Raw genomic sequence first — 22,983 nt, forward strand, 5'->3', positions numbered from 1 at the left:
CCAAGATAGAAAATCTTCAAGAATAGGCATATTTTGGCCTGGAGGAATATATAGTGCTGCTATGCATAAATGTTTACTATTATTTAATTGTAATGATGCTAATAACATTTCCATGTTAACAAATAACCAAATAAGTGTGGAAAAAGTGCCAAAAGCAGGATAGGTAAACTGTAAAAGGTGGCACTGGAAGACAACCAGAGCAGAATCCACTTTTTAATGAACTACACAGTAAGACACAAGCATAAGAATGCATTAACTGAATCACTGCATTTTTGTCAAAGTATCGTCCTCAGATGAGTGTGCCAACATCTAAAACCCACTTTATATATACTGTAAATCCCAATCAAACAATTAGTTACCATGCCTACCCTGTAAAAGTGCCTGTACTTTACAATGTGTATATATAAGTGTTTAAAAAAAGAAGTTATGTACTCACCATAATGTTCCATCTGAGCTCTACTTCATTTGTCTTCAACTTGTGGGTATCAGATCCATATCGGATCCAAGCCGCCAAGTTCACTAGCATCTGCTCCATGCTCCAAGCTCCTCCCCTTACCCATAGTACACCTCCACTACCTTTCAACCCCCAGATCGAGTGTGTTGCCACTTATACTGAGAACCCGACCTGCAAAAACACCTTATGCACCTAAACCTTCAGCAAAACAGGCTGTCCATATGGTAAGGCCAGGGGGAAGGAGGGAGGGACGGTTGTAGACAAGTGTAGAATACTCAGATGGAATGTTATGGTGAGTACAGAACTTCTTTATCTGAAGTAGTTTACTTCATTTGACAGAGTTCCTAGCTACTAAACTCCTAGATGGCCCTCATGGAAGGATATTCCGGAGCACCGCGGAACCAAAGGATGCTCTCCTTCTAGAAATCAAATCCAATTTGTAGTGAGAAATAAAGGTATGAGATGAGGACCAAGTAGTTGCAAAACAAATATCATCCAATTGGATACGTACCCAGGGAGTGGCGCACTGCAACTGTGGTCCCACTTCACAAAGGCGGTGCCTCCACCGACCCTGGAAATTACCGGCCCATTAGCTTGACAAGCCTTATCTGCAAAGCCATGGAGAGGATCATAATGGACCTCATAAATAAAGACATAGGGAATTTGCAGACTTTGGATCCATCCCAGTTTGGCTTTGTCAAAGGCAGATCATGCCTTCTAAACTTGGTTGACTTTTTCGAAACAGTCACCAAAGCCATTGATGAGGGAAAGGCAGTCCATACAGCCTACCTCGATCTGGCGAAGGCCTTCGATACAATACCCCACTCGGGTATCATTGAAAAACTCATCAGCTTAAATGTTAACCCATACATCACAAGATGGGTTGCAAACTGGCTGAGTGACAGAACCCACAGGGTCAGAGTTGCTGGTGCCATGTCAGACTCAAAGCCTGTCACAAGTGGTGTACCACAGGGCTCAGTCCTGGGCCCACTCTTGTTTGGCATCTACTTTTCCGAAGTACAAGCAAACACAGGAGGGTTATGGCTGACAAAGTTTGCAGATGACTGCAAACTGGGCCATAGTAGAAAACACATCTGACACAGATATCCTTCAGAAGGGTCTCACAGAAACGGATAACTGGTGCCAGAGCCATGGCCTAAAGTTAAATGCCAAAAAATGCATAGTCATACCCTTCGGGAAAAACAAGGTTACCCCTAGCTACCAAATAGGTGGCAATCCACTGAGCACAGAAGAAGTTATCAGGGACCTGGGGACCCAGGTTGATAGTAGTCTGTCATTCGACACCCATGTAGCTAAAGTAGTTAGGAAGACCTTCTACATTGCCCACCTTATCATGAAGGGATTCTCATCTAGATCAAGGGAGGTCATAGTCTCCCTATACTCATCACTCATCAGACCAATGATTGAGTACAATGCCCCATTCGGAATGTATCTGACCCGACACTTGCAGCAGCTGGAGAGGCCACAAAAGTTCCTCACCAAAAGGATAAAGGGTCTCAAACATCTGTCCTATGCTGCCCGACTGAAAGAACTCCAGCTCTATTCAGTCGCACCGCTTGCTCAGAGGTGACCTTTGCCTAACATACAAGGCCATGTCAAACCCAGATTTGATGAATATGCTTCACCTCAAAAATCTAGATCCGTCAGAGCCACAAGGGCGGAGACTTAAACCTCGACACGGCTATTAATAGGACGTGCTGGAGGGATAGATTCATCACCCAAAGACTCCCTATGCTGTGGAATAAAATCCCGGTATATGTGAGGCAGAGCACCTCGCTGGCCTTGTTCAAGAGAAATCTTGACCAATGGATGGGAGATCGCAGATATACCCCAGGGATTACCTCAGTGTCACTGCTCGACAGAGGCACAGCAAAATAATGGGTATAGTTCCCCATACTAAAGGGGTGGCATAAGCCACAAAACTATGGGCTAGGCTTGTAAATGCCCTCGGGCAGATAGCCTAGTATGAACCTATGAACCTATGAACCTATGACCAAAAGGCCACAGAAGTAGCCATTGACCTAGTTGAATGAGCTTTCACCTGACCCGGAGGAGACAAACCTTTATTCTTTTAGACCTGAAGGATGCACAAGGAAATCCACCTAGCGATAGTGACCTTAGAGATAGGTTTACCCAAAAAGGGTTTAGAGAAGGACACAAACAATTGATCAAATTTACCAAAGGTTCTAGTCCTGTGTAAATAAAATCATAACTGTCTATGAACATCCAACAAGTGGAGTCTATATTCCATTTTGTTAGCAAAATTTGGAAAGAAAACAATTAAGTTAATTGGCTGACTGATGTTAACTTGTGATGCTACCTTGGGAAGAAAGGACAGATTGGTATGAAGGGAAACCCTGTCCTTTTGGAAAATCATCTATGGAACTTTAATAGACAACGCCTGCAGTTCTGAAACCCTTTTAGCAGTGGTGATAGCCACTAGAAACGCTGTTTTCCAAGACAAAAACTTAAGATCCGTGGTTGCTGCAGGTTCAAATGGCAGAGCGACCAAAGCTTGAAGAACCATAGTAAGGTCCCATGGGGGAACAGGATCCTTGACCGAGGGGCGTAATAGGAAAGTACCTTTAATAAAGGCTTTACACAATCTGGAAGAGGCTAGAGAAGCAGAATTCTCACCCACGTAAAAATGAAAGATGGCAGCTAGTTGAACTTTGATCGTAGAAGAGCTTGTTCCTTGTTGAAAAATATTTGCTAAAAAATCGAGAATATCATGAACAGGAGCCGTGAAAGGGTCTAAACTCCTTTAAGAAGCCCAAAAAGAAAAACATTTCCATTTGCTACAGTAAATCTTCCTGGTGGAAGACTTATCAGCTGCCACCAGAATAGACTTGACTGAAGAGGATAACCAAGGAGTCGTAGCAATTAGGGGAACTGGAGCAGCCAAGCCGTGAGCTTCAAACTGTCCAGGCTTGGATGAGGAACACCCGAGGGGGTGTGAAATAAAATCTTGAATGGGATCCAAGATCCAAGGTGGAGCCAGAAGATGAGACCAAAGGAAGGGAAACTATACCTGGCGAGGCCAAAACGGGGCAATGAGGATCACTTTGCTCCCCAGTCGACAAGCTTTCTGTAGAAACCTCAGAATAAGAGGTACTGGAGGGTAACCATGCAGAAGACTGGGAGGCCAAGCATGGACTACAGCATCTCTGGGGGACTCCCCCGGCTGGGGGTTCAGAGCAAAGAACTCGCTGCACTTCGCGTTGGAAGGAGATGCGAACAGATCGCAGCATGGCTGACCCCACTCCAGAAAGATATGCTCCACTACTGAAGGATTCAGAGACCACTCGTAAGGCATTGGTATAGTCTGACTTAACCTGTCCACTAGGATGTTGGACCATCCCAGAATGTGCATTACTATCAGAAAGCTACCAGTGGAGATTGCCCATTCCCAAATTCTCATGGCCTTGTGACAAAGGGGGTAAGATATGGCCCCTCCCTGTTTGCTGACATACCAAACCACCAACATGTTGTCTGATTGAATTGCAATGGTTCCCAGAGAAAGAAAGGCATGAAGGGTCTGCAACGCCAAAAGGACCGCCCTCAGCTCCAGAACGTTTATATGCAAACTGGTCTCGATAGGGGACCAAAGGCCTTGGACTGTCCTGCTCAAACAATGCCCCCCCAACCGAAGTTGGGAGGCATCTGTGGTTACTGTGGCTTGGACAAGGGCTGGAACAAAAGGTTGTCCCTCCAGGATTTCCTGAGAGTACATTGACCAAAGAAGGATGACCTGCAGACTCAACTGAGGTGTATTGGATATGATAATGGAAGATCCAACAGGGACCACTGCACCGCTAGAGTCCACTGTAGTACATGCATGTATAACCAGCGCACAGAAGCAGCATTATGGTCACTGCCATAGAATCTAGGGCCCTCAAAACTTATTCTGCCAAGGGAAAGAGAATGGCAGATTAGAGAAGCATGCATCCTCAGGTTTCGAACTCTCCATGGTCAGGAAGATTTTGGACTGTAGCATGTCTATCCATGCCCCAATGTAGTCTACCACCTGGACAGGATTCAGAAGAGATTTGGATGTGTTGATTGTAATCCCCAAGTGAAGTGCAAGCTTTAGGAAATAATCCCTGGTTTGACAAAGTTGACATCTGGTGGGAGCAGTGAGGAGCCAATCTTCCAGTTACAGGTAGACCTGAATCCCCTGAAGCCACAGGTGAGCCACTACTACTGCCATTACTTTGGTGAATATCCTGGGGGCTGTGGTGAGACCAAAGGGTAGGGCTCGAAATTGGTAATGATTTACTCCTAGCCAGAAGTGGAGGAACCTCCTGGAGCTTCTGTGCATCTTTATGTGATAGTAGGCATCCTGAAGGTCTAATGAGCACATCCAGTTGCTCTCTTGCAGGTACGGCATGATGGACTGCAAGGTGACCATCCGGAACATTTCTTTGGTAAATGACAGGTTCAGGGTAGATAGGTCCAGAATGGGCCTTAAGTCCCCTGTTTTCTCTGGCACCAAAAAGAAGCTGGAGTAGATGCCCGATCCAGACTGATCAGGGGGGATGGGTTTTGATGGCTCGTTTCTCCAGCAGCTTGGAAATTTCCAGTGCTGCTGCCTCCCTTTGCATAGGTGGTACATTTGGGAGGTGTTTGAGAGGTTTGGGAGGAACCACAAATGGGATTGAGTATCCTCTGGGTATAATCTGAAGCCCCCAGCGGTCTAATGTTATGGACTCCCATGCCACCAGGTGCAATGACAATCGACCCCTGACTGCCTTCAAAGTAGAGCAGTCGGGCAACCCCTCAGGGCTGCTGCCCGGGCCTGTCCAAGAATGGTTCTTGAGGCCCAAAATTCCTTGGACCCCCTCTGCCTCTGGGCCGGCATCTATCCTGTTCCCCTCTGCCTCTGGGGGAAGAAGAGCCCTGAGTGTCTCGGGAATAATGAGACTTCTGGAACCACATCTACTTTTGCACTCGTTGATTCCGGGAAAAGGATCTTTGAGGGTTTGAGAAGTGGATCCCGATGGCAGACAGTGTCTTCCCATCTTTCCCACTCTGGACCAAGGTCTCTTTGACGGTCTTACCAAAAAGGGTAGAGCCATCATATGGGGCGCTGGCAAAAGATGCCTTGAAAGGTTCTGAGAACTGACATAATCTGAGCCAGGCATTGCGCCTCATGGACATGCCGGACCCAACTGCCCTAGCCGCTCATCAGTAGCAAGTGAAAGGAGTCGCATGGACATGTTGGAAACTGCTTTTAAAGTGGCCATCCTTACAGAGAATGTATCTCTGTCCTCCTGCGACATGGACTTAGGGGGAGACTCAGCCAGTTCCTTGACCAGGTCGTGCTGTAATCTAGTAACGTGGGCCAGGTAGTTCAGTGCCCTGATGGAAAAGGTCACTGATGCATAAACCTGCTTCCCTAAGTGGTCCATCATCCTATACTCTCAGTCAGGGGGATGAACTGAGGAACACTCTTAGGCTAGTTCTTTTTTGGTGGCTGCTGCTACCATCATAGCGTCTACAAGGGACCCTTTGTTCCACACTGGTCTATCTGAGAGACGGCTCAAAATTTTGTATGGACATTTTGTGATTGGTTCCATGGTGTCCGGCTCCTTCAGGCCCGCAAGGTGACCAGGTCCACCAAAGGATCTGTGGGAGGGGACACCCAGGAAGTAGATAGGCCCATGCCAAAAGCCTCCAGGAACACGGATTTGTCAGAAGAAGGTTTGGGGGTGGACCAACCTACCCACTGGCGTAGGGTTTCCATGATGTCTCCAAAGGAGATATCCTCAGGAGGTGATCTGGGGGAACCTTCCCCATCATCCAAATCCGTGTCCTCTGTGATGGACTCTGGGAGTCCAAGTGCCTCCTCTTACATGTATGCTTGCGAGGCATTTCTCCTGTGGGACTCTCCTGGGGGAAACTCGCACGCCACTTGATCCTCAGGGGGAACCGCCTGGGGGTCCTTGAGCTTGGGCTGTCCCTCTGGTATAATGATGGGATTTGTAGACAAAGCCGAGGGAGTTGGGGTGGAGTCCGATGAAATAGTCAAGGGTCTTGATTCAGTGGAGAGAACCCTTTCTACCACATCGAATGCCAAGAGAGAACAAGCCTCCTGGGACACCAATAAGGAAACCGCTCTCCCCGGATCCGACGCGAGAATCAGAGCCCGGCCCGAAGTGGACCGAGCTCCGAGGGGGGGGGGGGGGGAACCTGGCCCGACAACGCCGGAGCCGATGGAAAAAGTTCCACTCCCTCGGATCCAACACCCAGGCTATGGCTCCAAGAGCCACTCAGATCCAAACTGGTCAGATCTGACACGCTCCAGGCAGCTGCTGGCATCGAGGAGAGAGAGGTACCGTCGGTGCCACCCCCTGACTAAGGCCATCCTCAGATCCAAGTACTCTGAACCCGGTGGTCGGATTGGAGAAGGAGAAATTGGCATGAAGAAAGGAAGTGAGCTCCCCCCTCCAGAGGGAGAAGAGGTTGGCAAGACTCCCATCTGTATTTGAGTATGAATGAACCTCCTCATCATTTTATCCATGTCGACTTCAGAAAGGCTTCGGGTGGACCTCGACAAGTCCACAGACTCTGACTTGGCGGGTCGAGGAACCGAGGCCCAGCCTAGATGATGGTGGTGGCTCCTCTGGCTCTAGGGAAAATCTGGGGGATTGGAGCCGAGGGGAGTCATGGATCCTAGACTGACTCTTGGCGGGAGTAGAAGTAGAAAGGTCCGGGGACCTCTTGCATTTTTCGGACCTGTGCTCTCTCTCTCTCCTTCTCTCTGCCTTTTCTGCACTCTGCTTCTGAAGGCTTAAAAACGGGAGGGTGAGTACCCCTGGGAGGGAGCAGAAGGAAGGACAAGAGAGGAAAGAGAACTGGCCACAGCAGCTGCCTCTATAATAGGTAGAAGGCCTTTCAAGGCCAACATAGCCCATCTATCCTTGATAACACATGGGTTAAAACCCGCGCAAATGGTACAATCAGTACTTAAATGGGCTACACCCAAACACACAACGCAGAGTGTGTGGTCATCGGCTGGTGACAATTTGTGGCCACACTCAGTGCACCTCTTAAAGACCAGCTTGGGATCAGCCATGTCTCTCACAGAAAAACTGTAATTCACACACACAAAAGAGAAGGAAAAGGAAAACAAAATATTTCCTACTCAGACCCACTCACCACACACTCAAAGGTACACAGAACGCTGGGGGTGGGGAAGCAACACACACTATCACTAAAAACTACAGAAAAACCCTAAAACATGATGCACCAGCGAGGGGAGGAAGAGAGGGAATCTACACTAACAGCTAACACTCAACCAAATTTCAAAAAACTGCTAACTTATCGAATTACCCAACTCACGAACTTGGAGCTCAGGATCACGATGCTTCTGGGGGTTGGAAGGTAGTGGAAGTGTATTATGGGTAAGGGGAGGAGCTTGGAGCAGATGCTAGTGAACTTGCCGACTCGGATCTGATACGGATCCGGTATCCACAGGTTGAAGATCAAATGAAGTAAACTACTTCAGATCAAGTAAAATGTGTAACTCAGATAACATATTGACATCCAATAATAAAATATGTACATGTACTTGTTTAATTTATCATACTGAACTCAGAAAAAGATTTAAAAATGTGTTTTGAAATCATGTTAAAACCTCATGAAAAAAAACAATGCAATACCACCATCTGCTGCATGAACTGAAAATGACATTTAAAAGCAAGTTTAAAGGGTCCTACTATGTAGTTCATTAAAAAGTGGATTCTACTCTGGTTGTCTTCCAGTGCCTCCTTTTACAGTTTACTTGTCCTGCTTTTGCCACTTTTTCCACACTTATTCGGTTATTTGTGTCTCTCTGTGGATATGGAAAGACAGCCAGATTCAAATTCGGAGGACCGAAGGAAAGGAAGGGATATTGGAGAAGTACGCAAGCTTATCGGCCAACTTTCACAGTTGGTGAGACTTCTAACTCCAATCAGCCAGTTGCTGCTTGTTCTGACATCACAGTTCATATTTCCCGGGAACCAGGAAGCAAATCGGTTAGCAAACGGCAGGAGACAGCATAACGAACCAACGGAGGCTTCTGAAAATGTTTTAGACTTTAATTCTTCACCAAGAAACCAAAAAAGAAGTTATGTCTTACCATAACGTTCCATCTGTACTGTTGATCCTCGTTCAGTCATTACGCATGGGTATCGGTTCCGACCTCGGAACTGAGCCAGCCATTTTCCAAGCTCGCGTCAGCTTCAAACTCTCGAGCTAAACTCTTACCCACAACCCCCCTCTCCCTGTTACCTCATATTGAGTTTGCAAGTAAAAGAAGGTAGAGACTACCTCTGGTCAAATAACCTAAGAGAACTGGATGGTGAGATCCACTAGAAACCACAGGAGGGGGAAGGAGGGAGGGTCGTAATGACTGAACGAGGATCAACAATACAGATGGAACGTTATTGTAAGACATAACTTCTTTATCTGATATTGTTAATCCTCGTTCATTCCTTACGCATGGGACAGAGTCCCCAGCAACCTCTATTCCTGGGAGGCTCTCATGGAAGGACATTCCTGAGCACCATAGAAATGAAAGATGCTCTTCCCCTGGAGGCCAAATCCAATTTGTAATGATTGATGAAGGTATGAGGCGTAGCCCAAGGTGCAGCTGCACAGATGTCATGTAAAGAGGATCTGGCATGGAAGGCAGCAGAAGTTGCCACCGACCTTGTTGAATGAGCTTTCGTGGTAGTAGGCAATGAGATATTACGTTGTGTATAAATAAAGGTCACACAGTCCTCCAACCATCTAGCTAATGTGACCGTAGCAACGGCAGATCCTAAACTAGGTCCAGAAAAGGCCAAAAATAACTGGTCAGATTTACAAAAGGGTTTAGTCCTGTGTAAGTAAAAACGGATTTGCCTATGGATATCTAGGGTATGCAGGCAATACTCTCCTCTGTTTGAATGATTGGGAAAGAAAACTGGCAATTGAATGGCTTGATTAATGGATATTTCAGACATCACTTTAGGCAGGAATGACGGATTAGTTCTCAGAGACACTCTATCTCTATGAAAAATCAAGTATGGACTCTTGATACATAAAGCTTGGAGCTCAGAAATATGTCTGGCAGAAGTAATGGCGACCAAAAACAAGGTTTTCCATGACAAATACTTGAGGTCGCAAGAAGAGGCTGGTTCGAAAGGTGACATTGTCAGAGCTTGTAGAACTAATGATAAATCCCATGGTTGAATAGGTTCTGTAAAAGGTGGCTTCAGATGATTCACACCTTTTATAAAGGTCTTGCACAATTTATGGGACATAAGAGAGGAATCTTGGACACCCTCATGAAAATTAGAAACTGCAGCCAAATGAACTCTAATGGTAGAGGCCGAAAGACCCGATTGAAAAAGGTCGGCTAGATAGTCTAGTATTATCGACACTGGTGCTGAAAAGGGGTCTACTTGTTTATCTTTCAGCCAACAGGTAAATATTTTCCCCTTACACAGATAAGTAATTCTAGTGGAAGACTTATGAGAAGCAATGAGAATATCACGTACTGGTAAAGAAAGATCATTCTGCCTGGCAATCAATGGAATTGGAGTAGCCAAGCCATGAGCTTCAGGCTGTTCAAGTTGGGATGAATCAGGTTCTGTGGATGTGAGATCAACTCCGGGGTTGGATGGATAATCCATGTTCGATCTAGTAGGTGAGGCCAAAGAAAGGAGAATCAAATCTGTCGAGGCCAATATGGTGCTATGAGGATCACCTTGCTCTTCAACCGACGGGCTTTCTTCAGAAACTGGGGAATGAGGGGAAAGGGTGGAAATGCATAAAGAAGACCCAAGGGCAAATCGTGGACTAGAACATCCCTGGGTGACTGTCCCAGAGGGGGAATCAGGGTGTAGTAATTGCTGCATTTGTAGTTTGTCGGGGATGCAAAGAGGTCGCAGCAAGGACGGCCCCAGCGGTGGAAGATCTCCGCCTCTATCAAGGGATTCAGGGACCACTCATGAGGTTGAAGAATGCACCTGCTGAGTCTGTCTGCTATCACGTTGGAACTCCCGGGAATGTGCGTTGCTAGAAGAAAACGGTTGGTAGCCATCGCCCATTGCCATATCCTCATGGCCTCTCGACAAACGGGGTAAGATTTGGTTCCACCTTGCTTGTTGATGTACCAGACCACTGCCATGTTGTCTGATTGAATCGCAATTGTTCCAGATGGCAGCAGGGGATGAAATGCTTGCAAAGCCAGAAGCACCACCCTCAGCTCTAAAACATTTATATGCAGATGGGCCTCCATTTCGGACCAAGTGCCTTGGACTGTCTGTCCCTGACATAGCCCTCCACCCCATCAGGGAGGCGTCCGTGGTCACCGTGGCCTTGGGTTGCTGGGGGAAGAAGGGGTGAGACCACTGTGAGAGATTGTGTGTCATCCACCAATTTAAATCCTGTTTGCACCTGTGGGTTACTCGAATCATGGCTGAAAGAGGATGCTGAAAAGGATACCATTGGGTGAGCAAGTAGCCATTGTAGAAGCCTCATGAGAAACCTGGCCAGGAGAACAATGGTGATGGAGGCTGCCATGGAAACCAACAGCTGTAGAACCGAGTGAGCTGTGGATTTTTCCCTTGAAAGGATTGGAATTAGTTGTTGCTTTATCCTTAGAATTCTGTGCTCTGGAATAGCAGCTCTGCAGTTTTTTGTGTCCAAGATAACCCCTATGAATTCTGTCGACTGAGATGGGGTGAGATTGGATTTTTGACAGTTTATGGTTATGCCTAGCCTTTGAGCAGCGAGGAGAGAGTATGCCAGGGCTTTTTCCAGTAGATGTCTGGTGGGGGCGGAAATGAGCCAGTCATCTAGGTATGGAATCACCTGGAATCCTTGAAGTCGCAAGTGAGCTGTGACAACTGCCATGCACTTTGTGAACACTCTGGGGGCTGTAGAGAGTCCGAAGGACAGTACTCTGAACTGGTAGTGACTGGCTCCCGCATGGAAGCGCAGAAATATTCTTGATGGGCTGTCCACTTTTATGTGGTAGTACGCATCTTGAAGATCTATCGAGCACATCCAATCATCTTTTTCCAAAAGCGGAAGGATAGACTGTATTGTGACCATTCTGAATTTTTGTACTCTCACAAACTTATTCAATACACTGAGATCCAAAATTGGTCTCCAGTCCCCTGTTTTCTTTGGCACCAAAAACAGTCTTGAGTGGAATCCGGATCCTATCTGGTCTGGAGGGACTATTTGAAAGACTCTCTTTCTTAGCAGCTTTTCTATCTCTAGTGCTGCTTCTCCCCTTTGACTGCGTGGAACGTCAGGAAGGTATTTTGAAGGGGCAGGACAAAGATTGAAGGGGATATGATAACCTCTGGTTATAAACCTTTGTACCCAGAATCAGTGGTGATGGTTAGCCAGGCAGAAGGGTACAAGGAGAAATGTCCCCCAACCACCTCCAGAGGAAAGGAGTTGGGCCGCTCTTCAGGAGCGCTGGTAGGATTGACCAGGGAAAGAATCCCTGGAACCCTGATTATGCATAACCCCTCTGCCCCGAAAGGAGCATCTTCCCTGTGAGTTTCCCCCTCTGCCACTGGGGGAGAACTCGGCCTGTGTGTCACGGAAAGGACCCTGAGATTTCTTGAACCATATCTTCCCACTCTTTTGGTTTCGGGAGATAGCACGTTGAGGGGAAGAATAACAACACCTATGGCAGAAAGGGTCTTACCGTCCTGTTCACATCTGGCCAGTGTGATTTTAACTTTGGGCCCAAACAACGAGGAGGCCTCAATGGGAGCATTAAGAAAGGAAGCTTTAAAGGGTTCTGCAAAATTGCACAAGTGCATGCAGGCATGTCGTCTCAAGACCGCAGCTGAACCCGCTGCTCTTCTGATGTGTGAGATATCAGTCGCATAGAGGAGTTAGATATAGATTCAATGGTGGCCAGCTGAGAGGCCACTTTGTCACGGACCTCATCAGACATGGCACGAGCCAAGGTTTCAGAGAGCTCAGAAATCAGATCCCTCTGAAGCCTGGTAAAATGTGCCATATAATTCAGAGACCTGATAGCAAAGGTCACTGAAGCAAAGGTGCACTTCCCTATACTGTCCAGGACCCGGGACTCTTTGTTAGGAGGATGTATAGTCTAGCTTTCTTCTGCCAGATCCTTTTTTGTTGCGGCCGCCACCATCAAAGCATCCACAGGAAGATCTTTGGACCAATGGGGATCCGAAGCAGGAGGGGACAAAATCTTATCTGGCCTCCGGTGGATAGCTTCAATGGTATCAGGAGCCTTCCAAGCACACTGCACGATGAGTCGGACAAGTTCATCGGCAGGTGGAGTAACCCAGGAGGTAGGGGCTGTGCGCGAAAGGCCTGCAGGAACACAGATTCCTCAGAGGTCGGATTAGAGGACTGCCAGTCACCTCTCTGTTTCAGGAGTTTGAGGATATCACCAAACGATACCTCAGAGGGTGATCGAGGGGATCCTTCCCCCTCATCGAAATCTCTGTCTTCAGTGAGGGACTCCTCTGTGGAGTCCATGTGCTTCCTCTTACACAAACTTTTCCGGTGGACCTCCTCAGTGGGAGAAGCTGGAGAAGACAGCAGAAAAGGGGATTCCTGAGGGAATATGTCCTTCGGCCCTTGCACCCGGTGTCTGCTAGGTGCGACTTGTGAGACCAGTGTACCAGAGGAGGGCAGAGGTATAGACAGTCCGGTATCGCCAGCAGCAGCAAAAGCCTTCTCCATCAGTTGGAAAGGCTGGTCCACCCGAAGAGGAGTGCATGTCTAGGACGGGGGGTCACCCCTCCCCTAAGTGGCTCAGCCTGCTGACCCAGAGTCCCTGGATGGCTGTGGAGCAGCAAACTATGCATGTCACAACTGACATCCTGGGTCATAGCAAAACTTTCCTGCCACAAGGCAACTGCAGTTTCCTTAGTGAGATCCATAAAGGGGACCGCAGAAGGGGAAGACTGTTCTATATCCACGGACTTCAAAGGCAATGAAAAAGAATAAGAAGGGGTCTTTGGAGATGGGTGATCACCTCCCAAGGAAGGATATTTCCTGAGGGGTGGGATGCCTCTGGGCAAGAGTACCTGGTCCACAAGACGCAACACATCATGTTCAGAAAGGCTTCTAGTGGACCTCACGGAAACTGAAGGAGAAACAGGCCTATCCACAGAAGAGGCAGATTCGGTGCCCATCTCATCTGTCCGCACCGAGGACAATGGCGCCGAGAGAGACTGGACTACTTTTGTCTGCACAGAAGAAGTCATCGGTGCCAAGGTCATGGTCTGCACTGACACAGGGATCGGTGCTGAAGTGGTTGTCGGTGCCGAAGCTGGAACCGACAAAACTGGAGTCAACAATAAAGGCGTCAGCTCCAAGGAAGATCTCGGAGCTGATGCAGTCAAGGTCTGTGCCGACTGACCGGTCTGTGCCGATACAGTAGTAATAGTCTGAACCGAGGAGCCCCTCGGTGCCGATATATAGAAGGCTGTAGGAGAAGACTGAGCCGAAATCACTAATGGAGCCGAAGGCCTCGGTGCCGAAGGTCTAGGCACCAAAAGCACTGGGGCTGACTGAGTGAGCTCCGGAGCCAAAACTTTAGCCTTTTTAGGTTTTGGTTGGCGGGAGTCCCCAGCCGGGGATGAAGGCAAAGATTTAGCCTTAGAAGGAACATCCAAGATTTTCTTATGGGCTCTAGGAGGGGTTGAGGCCTCCGACCCAGAAATAGCCTCTGAAAAGAGAGATTTAAGAAGTCCCTTCAGTAACAGATTGTTTTTCCTTTCCAACAAGGTTCTATTGGAAAAGTTCACACAAATAGTACAGGGTGGGTCAACAGACAAATGGGAAGCTCCCAAACAATAAACACACAAAGAGTGTGCATCAGAAGTAGGTAGTTTGTGTCCACAATCAGAACACTGCTTAAAACCCGGACTACCTTTCTTATCTGCCATTACAGAAAATTAATTAATAGAAAAGGTACCAGCAATGGTACAAGAGAGTACCTGAAGGTATGAGAGAAAAAAGGAAAAGGATTACCAACGATGGTAAAGAGAGAATACCTCGCAGTAAAAGTGATAAAGAAGAAGCAGAAAAACCTGAAAAAATTATGTAAGCTAGATGCGATAGGGTAAGAGACAATGAAATATGAACTTTTCTGACAGAAAAGTAATCTGAAAAACTATTGAACAACAAATGACTGTACTTAGCTCAAGAGAAGTAGCTTGACACGACTGAATGGCAACGCGGCAAACGAAATCTGAGGTAACAGGGAGAGGGGGACTGTGGGTAAGAGTTTAGCTCGAGAGTTTGAAGCTGACGCGAGCTTGGAAAATGGCCGGCTCGGTTCTGAGGTCGAAACCGATACCCATGTGTAAGGAATGAACGAGGATTAACAATACCAGATCAACAGTTTGAATGACACTCCCAATGTTTTTAAGTCTCAGCAAGCAGAGAGGAGAGACAGGGAAATGGCAGTTCAACCAGGTACATTTAACAGCAGTATTCAACAAATGCAGGGCAACATACCTGGTAGTCAAGGTACTAAAAGACTTTACAAAGACATTTTAGAGTGTAACTTTGCTTTGTGGGGCATATTTCCCACTATGTTAATAATAGCAACAGTGATACTTATGCTAGTAACCTTGAAAAGTCAGATATGTACTTGATGAAATATAGACTGTACGAAATGGACAAAGACTACTTAAAATAATTTTTGCATTTGAATATAGTATCAAAAGGTTTGTGTGTGTGTAAATATCCAAATAATGTAGTGAATGGTACTGATTTCCATAGGGATGTTACAGCTGCCTTTGGTTTTGACATCATGATGGCAATTATTAGAAACAATGAAGTAGAGATGAACAAAATGTATGAGTATGTTGAGTGCCAACAATAGTATAATTAATGCTTTAATGTTTACCATTGATAGGGAGAAGGAGAAATATTTTGAACTGTTAGGAAATAATTGACTTGAAATGTAAAGATGTGCATGTCAGAAAAATTAAAAAGATTGACAGACATCCATGAATATAAGGAGAAGGTACACTACCCCAAACCAAAACAGGTTAGGAGGTATAATTTTAATGAACATTTTGTAGAGGGGAGAACAAAAAATGTTGGGTTTGAAAAGCAAAATGCAGATGTTCCTTTTGATTTACAGGACCCTTTAGAATCCCCCCCTTTTTACCCTCCCTGCAGATTGGAGAGACTAATGAAGAAAGGACCAGTCAATTACAGGTACAATGCATGGATAGGGTGGGGGCAGGGTTGCTGGAGATAGAGGCAGTTGGGGTAATTTGTGTGGATGGACTGAAATTAAATTACAATGGTTTTAACATTTTTAACTATAGTAATATTGATGTACAGAAGGGTAATTTGAATTTGTTTTTAAAAAGTTTTGCTTTTATCCCTACAACTAAGACAGACATTTTTAAGTTATTAGTAGATTTCAAGTTATTTATTCGGAAATAGAACTTGGAATTATTTTTTAATGGACAAGAAAGGTCTAGTATAAACAGCAATGTCTTACTTAAGAGAATTATGTTTAATCCACCTTTACATCCATAACTGAAAAACTTTGAAAGTATGGTGGAAAACAGGTTAAGGCAGGTCTTAAGTAACAATAAAGTGCATTCAAATTTGAGTAAGGAAGAGAGAACCATTTTAGATAAATGTAAGACCAACAGGTCTGTAACTGCCTGACAGGGGGGGGGGGGTCTTAATGGACAAATTCACTTATGACGCTAAAATGTTGGAAATTTTAGGTGATGTTAATCAAAACAAGAGGGTTTCACTGAACAAAATTAATATTGCTTACAAGAGAATACAAGTATGTTTAAATTATTTACTTATTGAAAGACTTACTGATGTTGGAACATACAATTTTTTACATGTTGAAAAGCCTAAAGTTCCCTCTATATTTGGCAACCCTAATGTCCATAAGGATGTTTTTGACCCACACCTAAGACCAACTGTTTCAGCCAAAGGGTCGGTCACTGTCCCCCTAGCAAAGTTCATAGATTCTAAGCTTAAATAGTTGTCTTTAGGGGGTATTATTGTATTGAAGGACTCATGGGACTTTTTAAGTAAGTTAAATGCTGGCTTGTATCTTGATAGTTTAACATTTGTCACAGTCGATGTAATAGACTTATTTTCCTCTATACCCCATGATACAGGTCTAGAGTGGTTTGAAGAGGCTCTATGTTGACAGTGATGATATTAGTTACAATGGCTTTCGTACCTGCCTTATTTTAATGAATGTAATTTTAAGAAACAATTTGATATATTTTGAAGGAGAGTATTTCAAGCAATTAAGAGGTGTGACCATTGGAGCTCATTGTGCCCCCACCTGTGCTAACATTATGCTATCCCAATGGGAGAAAATTTTGTATTTAACAGTAGTTTTAGACATTGCTGGAACTTTTATCCCAACTTTTTGGATGATGTTTGTCTTTTTTGGTTAAAATCTGAAGGTGAATTTATTGATTTTTTTAAATTATTTATCTGGCACCACTGATTTCTTAAGGTTTACATACGAAATTAATAATGAGCAGATGAGATACTTGGACCTTTGTATTAGTAAGTGCAATGGGAATTTTAAGACCAAAGTGCATAGAAAAGCTACTTTTTCAAACTCTTATTTACACTATACTAGTGCCCACCCACATTATCATAAGAAGGGAGTTGTGAAAGGGCAGTATGTCCAGATAAGTAGAATGACTTCGGATGACAATGATTTTGTGAGTGAAAGTGCTCTCCTCTTTGAAATGTTTAAAGTTAGGGGATACCCGGAAAAAAAATTGTTGACAGAAATATATAGTGAGGTGTTTGAAGTTAGAAAAACAAGGTTTGCACCTATTTTTGGTTGTGTTGGAGGAAGTTTGAGTAAAACCAAGACCATTACAAGCACAATAGACAATGTTTACAATGGTGCTTTGATCATCACTTATGATGGTGAGGCAGGAATTGTCAGGAATATTATTGAAGAAGAATGGGGTAGATTCACTAGTATATCAGATTTGCAGTACATTTTTGATAAACCATTCAAGTGTATATACAAAAGGGTCCGCAACATTAAAAATGTTTTGGAAAACAACACACTCAGGTTTAACAATTCTAGTAAGAGGGGCACACAAAAATGTAGTACCGTATTTCCCCGAAAATAAGACTGGGTGTTATACTCTTTCCCTCGCCGAAATACACATTAGGGCTTATTATCAGGGGATGCCTTATTTAGCACCCCCCCCCCCCAGGACAACAATCTAAATGTATTCATTTATTCATGTACAAAAAATCAACATTTATTCATGTACACAAATTGACATTTATTTGGTACTTTTCTGTTATTGGGCAACAGTTCTAAGTAACGTGTTAACAGTTGTGTGAGAATTCTACATAAACAGTGCAACAAACATTTCAATTTTAGGATATCTACACCTTGGCTTTCACAGTGCAATATTTCATGCTTAACAGAAAGTGCAGAAAAATCTCATTACATGCGTATTGGAGGAGGGGAATAAAACTGAAAGCAGAAGCAATCCATTATGTTGCCCCAATAATGGAAAAGTTATTCAAATATAGTCATGTCATCTTCTTCTAGAACATTGTCATAAGTCTCTAGCCCCTGAATTCCGGCTTGAATTTCTTGTGACTCCATTTCCTGTAGAACCATTGGCCCCAATCTGTCATGCCTAGCAACAGAGCTCTCCTTAAATGAGCACTGCTTGTTCATGTAGCCTGCTCGTAGTGCATTGGCAACACAGCTGTCAGTGATTTTATCCCATGAGTTTTTCATCCAAGTCACGACCTCTTGCAGGCTAGGCTTCACAAAGTTTCCATGCTGATTTTTCTCCATTCTATTTTCAATGTAGTCATTGAGTTAAATGTGCAAATGGTCCTTGAATGGCTTGTTTATTGAAATATCAAGAGTCTGGCGATAGGGAATCATTATTTAATCTATTCTTCTCAGTGCAAGGAATTTCTTCATGTCTTTAGCACGGTGAGTGCAGACTGAATCCCAGACTAGCAGACCTCTTTCGTCACTTCGCAAAACAAGTGGCAGCATTACATCCACCCACTTCCTTATAACTGCTTGTGTGCACCAGGCTTTTTTGGTTTCAAGAATGTAAATGCCTGAAACACGTTCAGTCTTATCTTTCTTGCCCTTACTAATGATTGGAGGTGGGGCTTTCTTTCCATCTAGACAAATTAAGAACCAGATACGAATCAGCCCAGAAGGAAAAACACGCTATTAAACAATAATACAACCTTTTATTGTGAACAAGTAACACTCAATAACTTCATAACATAAGCGACGTTAACAAAAAAAAAAAAAATGATAAATAAGTCCAGCATTTAACTGATCTAGCCCTTTCATCCACCAGAGTGTGGATTTCTTCAGTATCAATTAATGATTAATGAGATGCACCTATTTTTGTGTACAAGATGGGAACCAACTTGAAGCATATATTTGAAAGAAATAACGGAAATGAAGATAGTAGAATTAAAGTTATTGGCACCAAAAAGTGTGGTTGCTGTAGATATTGTCAGTAAGTAATTTTAAATCTAATTTTCAGTTCATGCAGCAGATGATGCTATTGCATTTTATTTCATGAGGTTTTAACATTATTTTAAAACACATTTTTAAACCTTTTAATCATTTGATAAGTATTAAATAAAGATTTTTCTGAGCTCACTATGATAAATTAAAAAAATACATGTGCATATTTTATTATTGGATGTCAATCTGTTATCTGTTTTACACATTTTACTTGTTTTAAACACTTGTGTATACACATTGTCATGTACAGGCACTTTTACAGGATAGGCATAGTAACTGATTGCTTGATTGGGATTTCCTGTATATATAAAATGGGTTTTAGATGTTGGCACACTTATCTGAGGAAGTTACTTTAACGAAAATGCGGTGATTCAGTTAATGCGTTCTTATGTGTGTGTCCTACTATGTACTTCATTAAAAAGTGGATTCTACTCTGGTTGTATTCCAGTGCCTCCTTTTACAGTTAACATTCTAATGTTGCCAAAGGTTGGGATGGGTTTAGGAAAGAATGCAATGGTTAAGGAGTTATGGTAGATTAAAGCTACACCCCCCCTTCTTTAGGAGTCTATCTTTTCGTAGAATATTGTAACCAGATGGAACTATTTCAGTGTCTGATATATGTGGCTTTAGCCACGTTTCTGTAACAGCTATGATATCAGGGGTATATTGAGAGAGCCAGGCATGAAATTCAGTAATTTTGCTGCAAATACTCCATGTTTTGATTGTTATTATAAATAGCTTTTGAGGGTTAGTAGGTGACCTAGAGGAGGCAGAGGGGATATGGCTGATATTGGGGGAGAGGGAAGGGCCAGGATTTGGATGTATGTCTCCAGTTTGAGATAGTAACAATAGATAATTTATAAGGTGTGTGAAGTAGCTGGTTTTAGAAAAGGACCCAGCTAAAGTATAGGCAATTATTTTGAGTTTTTTGTTGATGGGGAGGAGTCTGAATTTGGTAGTGTAGACAGTGCTACAACTGAATAAAGATGAGATGTTAGAGAAGCTAATTATATTGGGTTGTGCAGCTGTACTTAGGGTAGCAGTTCTTGAAGAAAACGAGAATTGCATATTCTGCAGGGAGGTGGCTTGGGTTAGTATGAGAAGAGGAGTGCTGACAGAGAAAATGAAAATAATTAGTTGCATGGTGTTGGGCATTTTGTAGAGTAACTGTTAATGGATATAAAGTAGAGAGGAAGTTTGTGATAAGACGATTGTGGAAAATGGTGTTTAAATGCTATTGGCACTTAGTAGATGATACTGTGTGTGTGGTTGTGGAGTAGTTGATTGGGTGATGGTGTATGGGGGAGTGGTTTAGGGGAATATAAGTGTAATGAAAGAGGGGGTGGGTGGGAAATAGGGTAGGGTAGGGGAGCAAAGTGAACTGGAATGCAGTGAGGGTGAAAAGAGCTGGTTGAGCTGCGGAGATTACTTTTTCTAGAAAAACAATCAGTAAGTACATTTATATCTCAAATTAGTGGTTATAAAAAGAAGTTATGTACTTACCATAATGTTCCATGTGAGTTGTTCATCTTGCCTTCATTCTTACAGATGGGTTCAGAGCTGATCCTCGGCTCCGAGTCGGCCTACTACAAAGCTCAAGGTCTTCAGACAGCTTGATGCCAAATCACTATCCCATGATGCACCTAGAGTTAACTCAGATTTTGTTTGCTGCAAATAATAATACCATATGTCATTCTATCACTCCATAAGAGAAAACTATAGAAAGGTTGAGCAACCAGGAAGAATCCAGCATCTCGGTCTTTGAAAAACCCTGGAGGGGGTAGGAGGGTGGGAAGTAAGAATAAAGATGAGATGAACAACTTACATGGAACATTATAGTAATTATATAACTTCTTTATGTGAAGTTGTTCTCTCTCGCCATTCATTCTTACAGATGGGTAGCGTCCCAAGCACCATCTATTTTGGGTGGCTCACGGGAGTATGTTTTTCAGGACAGTAGACCCAAAGGAGGCCCTGTCAACTTTCTAATGAGTGATAAAGGTATGAGGTCTTGACCAAGTGGCTGCTGCAGAAATGTTATCTATAGGAAGTCTTGTAGAAAAGGCAGAGGATCACTGCTCTGGTGGAGTGAGCCTTAATTTTATGTTGTAAGGGCATATTAGCAGCTGAAATAAGCAAAAGTGATACAATCAGATAACCACTTAGAGTTGTTTTAGCCACTGACATACCTTTTCTAGAGTCTGAAAAAGAAACGAAAAGCTGTTCAGATTTTCTAAAATGTTTTGTTCTATCCAAGTAAAATCTGAGCTCTCTATGAACATCAAGTTTGTGCAGCATATATTCTAAATTGTTGGATTGATTGGGGAAGAAAACTGGCAAATCAGTAATTTGATTAAGATTAGCTTCAGTGCAAACTTTAGAGAAAAAGGAAGGGTTTGTTCGAAGTGAGACTCTGTCAGCATGGAAAATCAAATAAGGAGGCTTAATGGACAGGCTTGAAGATCTGACACTCTGCAGGCAGAAGTGATAGATACTAAAAAGATAGTCTTCCATGACAAAAATTTGAGGTCACATGAGGAGGCTGGTTTGAACGGAGGGAGAATAATGCGAGAAAGCATACAATTAAGATTCCATGGGGTATAGGGAGATTTCACAGGTGGTCTGAGATGAAAGGTCCCTTTGAGAAACGCTTTGGATAGTTTGTGTGACATAATGATCAACCCTTCAAATCCAAGGTGGAAATTAGAAATGGCAGCAAGTTGAACACGAACTGTTGCTGCTGCAACTCCTTTGTTGAAAATCATAGTCAGGAACTATAAAATGGAAGCCATAGGGGCTTGGTAGGGATCAATGTTATTTTGAGAGGCCCATATAGAACATTTTTTTTCCACTTGCTAAGGTATAGCTTCCTCATAGAGGATTTATGAGAATTTGGTTTGTCTCATTAGAAAGGTTATGGAACCTGGCTATGATGGGAATTGGAGCAGCCAAGCTGTCAGTTTCAGACTGAAGGGAGGGATGAAGTTCCCCCGAGTGCTTCAGAAGATCAGGAACTGGGTCCAGAATCCAAGGGTCCTCCAAAAGATGAAGTTGAAGGAAGAGGAACCAAATCTGACGAGGCCAATGAGGGGCTATTAGAATGATGGTCCTTCCCAGGGATTTTGCTTTCTGTAGTACCTTGGGTATCGATGGGATTGGTGGGAATGCATAGAGGAGATGCGGAGACCAATCGTGTACAAGTGCATCCCTTGGGGCTTCTCCCGGAGGGGGAATCGGGGCAAAGTAGCTTCTGCATTTCGTGTTCATGTAGCTGGCAAAAAGGTTGCAGCAAGGCTGGCCCCACCTGTGGAATATCCTGTCCGCTATTTCTTTCTTGAGGGTCCACTCATGAGGCAACAGAATTGCTCTGCTCAACTTGTCAATCACGGTGGATTTCCTTGGGATGTACATTGCTAACAGAAAGCGCTGGGTGGATATAGCCCACTGCCATACTCTTAGGGCCTCGCGACAAAGGCGGTAGGATCTGGTTCCTCCTTGTTTGTTCAAGTACCAGACCACATGTCTGAATCGCAACTGTACCCAGAGGAAGAGAGTCCTGGAAGTACTGAATGCTAAAAGTACTGCTCTCATCTCTACGACATTGATATGCAGATGTGTCTCTTGATCGGTCCATGTGCCTTGGGCTGTTCTTCCCTGAAAATGTCCCCCCCACCCTATCAGGGAAGAGTCCATGGTCACTGTGGCCGCTGGTGGGGGTAGGACAAAAGGACAACCTATCGTGACATGAAGAGAGGTCAACCACCACTGAAGATCCTTTTTGCATGAGCACGTGATCACTATAAGGTGAGACATTGGGAGCTCTTGGTTAAGACCATTGAGTGAACAACAGCCATTGCAGAATCCGCATATGCATGTGATCAAGCGGTATGGCCAATATTGCAGCTGCCATCATGCCTAACAATTTTCATACTTCTGATGCTGGAGCCTTGTTTTTGGATATTAGATT

Source organism: Protopterus annectens, chromosome 4.part0, assembly GCF_019279795.1.
Source record: "Protopterus annectens isolate FY-2018-M chromosome 4.part0, PAN1.0, whole genome shotgun sequence".
Lineage (NCBI taxonomy): Eukaryota > Metazoa > Chordata > Ceratodontiformes > Protopteridae > Protopterus > Protopterus annectens.